This window comes from Cryptomeria japonica, chromosome 10 (genome assembly GCF_030272615.1).
Source record: "Cryptomeria japonica chromosome 10, Sugi_1.0, whole genome shotgun sequence".
Lineage (NCBI taxonomy): Eukaryota > Viridiplantae > Streptophyta > Pinopsida > Cupressales > Cupressaceae > Cryptomeria > Cryptomeria japonica.
In genome coordinates, this window is record NC_081414.1 from 155,803,419 (window position 1) to 155,806,891 (window position 3,473).

Here is a 3,473-nt window from a genome sequence, read left to right on the forward strand (position 1 = left end):
AATGGAGTTCTAAGAGATAATCATTGGAGTGACACAATAATGAATTTTAACAAGCAAATGGAAAATTAGAAAGGTCATTGTTTAACAATTGTTGGCAAGTTCACCATGTTGAAAGTCATGGTGATCTTCATCTCAATATACATGCTCTCATGTGTCAAAATTATCAAAGGTATGACACAAAAACTCTCAACCTAGTAAAGGAGATTTCTATAGGAAGGAATGAACAACAAAAAGTAAGTACCAACGATTGCATTGGATCAAGTAAAAAAAAATCAAATCCTCCAAAGCACCAGGATTCATAATCTATAGCTCTTGAACATTGCTTTGGGTGCCAAGATTGTTTGGCGAATGTACAAGAGCCCCAACTCTATGTGGTGTTGGCTTCTCTAGAAGAAATATCTCAATGAAGACTCTCCTAATCAAAATTTGATTACAACTAATCTACCCCATGGTTCCTTTATTTGGAACTTTATGAAAAAATATAGATATCTCATAACTAACCACTTAATGTGAAGAATAAAGAATGGTTGTCAGGCCTCCTTCTGGCAAGACTCGTGAAATGGATATCACCTTTTGTCCTTTGTACCCAAGTTGGAAGACAACTCACATTAGAAGGGTGGCATATGGTTACATGGTTTAGGATCACATGGACACAGGTTGCCTCGGTTGTGTTCATATTTTCACATGGAAAAACTTTGACATGCTAAACTCGAACAAAAGAAAGATATTGGAAGAGGAACTCGGTAAGAGGCACGTATTGCTATCTGAAGGCGAAGATGAGATCATTTAGTGTGCTAGAAAAGACAAGGGTATTACTTGACCAAGCTCAGATATGATGTGGCCATCAGAGAAAATATGTCCTCCCCATGGCCTACAAGGCTTTGTTGCGGCCAAAATGTCCTACCGAAGGCAAGGACATTCGCATGGACTACCCTACACAACCCAAACCTAACCAAAGACAATCTAATAAAGATAGGATTCTCTAGCCCATTTTGATGCCCCTTATGTAAATCTTATGAAGAGATAGTGGATTGAACCTTTTTTCCCAATGCAACTTGGCCCAAGATTATTGGGAGAGATTTAGAGGTATGTTGGGCTTGCTTGCAAGCCCATGCCCCAACAACATTATGAGGATCTTCTCCTTTTGGTCAACTCTCCACAATGGCTCCCTCTAGACCAGTTTGTTTGCGGCTGCCCCGACAATGATTATTTTGCAAATTTGGATAGAAACAAATGCAAGAATATCTAAAGAAGTTGAGGCCCCAATTGTGACATTACTAAACAAGATCAAAATTGGGATATGCGAGCATTGAAACACAAAGGTAGTTAACAAAAATGTAAGTTCTTTTCTACTTGGGATGATCAAATGATAAATGATGAAAGTATCTCATTCCACCCAAAGACAATTAGATCAAAACCAAGACAAATAAGAGTTCGACAAAATGGACACTACCCCCTTCTAAAAGGTTGAAGCTTAACTTTGATGGTGCTTCTAGCAGCAGCTTTGGAGCACGGGGGACTAGGTACATCATCAAGAATTGTCTTTGGAAGCTTGTTTGGGTGGGTTCCATTAAGTTGGCAGATAGTACCAATAATGTCACGAAATTCTCAATAATCCTAGAAGGTTTGAAGAAATGTAGAGAGTTGAACTTAAATCACATTGGCATTGAAGGTGACTCCTCCATTTTGGTCAATGCTATCATCACAAATCATGCCCTAAGCTGACTTCTGAGATTGCAGTGCATAAGACCTCCCCTTTAAGTTTCAACTTATGTAGCTACATGAACCTTCACCACAAGATCTTATGGCTAAATGGTGGAATAAAGGTAGAGCCCCATATGGAACGACAATGTATTCTTTTGTTAAGGGCCTTCAATTTGTGAAGTACCAGCTCAAGAGATGGAATAGACAGTGTTTTGGTAACATTTTTTTTGCTAAATTAGAAGCTCAATACCAATTGGATACTATCTCATGCATGAATAAAGATTTTTGGTTTGTCTAAGGAATTTTTGAGAGAAGAACATAAAGCTTGGAAAGAGCTAATGCAATGTGAATTGTGTCAAGAGATCTTCTATAAACAAAATTTAGAATAAAGTGTTTGTAGGAAGGTGATTGAAGCACTGCTTTCTTTTTTAATTTTGTCAAGGCCAAAAGACATGAGAATATGATTTCTTCTTTTGTGTCTTATGGAGGGCTCCAACTTACCTCTTCTAGAGATATTTCAAGGGAGGTTGTTCAATATTTCTCTAGTTTATTGTCAAAGGACTCTATGCCTACATTGGAGGATGAGAACATTATCTTGGACTACATTCCTACTATGATAACTAATGAAATGAATGAGAAGTTACTAAATCCCATTACTCTTGATGAAATTAAGGAGAATGATTTTTTAGACAAGAAAAGAGAAAGCTCTTAGTCCAGATGGATTTTCAATAGAATTCTTCTAGGAATTTTGGAAGACTCTCAAGATGGACTTATTGGAAGTAATGCAGGAATCACAAAAAATAAACAAATGTTAAAAGCTATGAACTCTACTTTTTTAATGCATATTCCCAAACAAGAAGGAGCCAACTCTTTGGATTTGTTTAGGCCCATCGCTCTTTGCAATGTGGTCTATAAGATCATATCTAAGGTGATGGCATGGACACTCAAACCATGGCTTAACTTGGTTATTTTAGAAGAACGAAGTGGTTTTGTGATTGGTAGACAAATTCTAGATGGGGTGGTCATTGCCATTGAAGTCATTAATTTCATGGAGAGCTCTAAGAGGTTATGTTCATTAAACTTGATATGGTCAAAGCTTACGATAGAGTCAAATGGTCTTTTCTTCAAAAAGCGCTTCTTGCTTTTGGATTTGGAGAGAATTGGGTTAAATGGGTGATGAGTTTTGTAGCTTCTACCTCCTTTTGTATGTTGATCAATAGCGAGTCATCTCCTCTTTTTGGTGCTTCATGGGGTCTCCCTTCCTCTCATTTGCAATTTGTGGATGGCACAACTTTTATGGGAACCGTCGTAATCAAACAAGCAATTAATATCAGGCGGGCACTAGATATTTACCTTGCAACTACAAACTACAAGATTAATGAAAGAAAATCCTCCATCTTTTTCTTTAATACTCATCCTCTTATTCAATCTAGAATTGTGTAGACTCTAAAATTCCAGATTGCTACCCTTCCTCTTGTGTATCTAGGAATCCCTCTTTCTTTAGGAAGCTTGCCTAGGGGTACTTGGAAAAGTGTGTTGGATAAATTTTGGGAGAAGGTGAACCATTGGACTTTCAAATGGCTCTCATTTGTTGGTTGCATTTTGTTATTGAAGGTCATTATTTTAGTCATTCCTATTTATTGATGCCTTGTGCAAGTTGCCTCTTCATGCTTCATCAAGGAGTTGGATGCTCTTTCTAGACAATTCCTTTGAGTTGGGAATCTACATTCACCCAAGTGGAACCTAGTTAAGTGGGAGACTATCCGCAG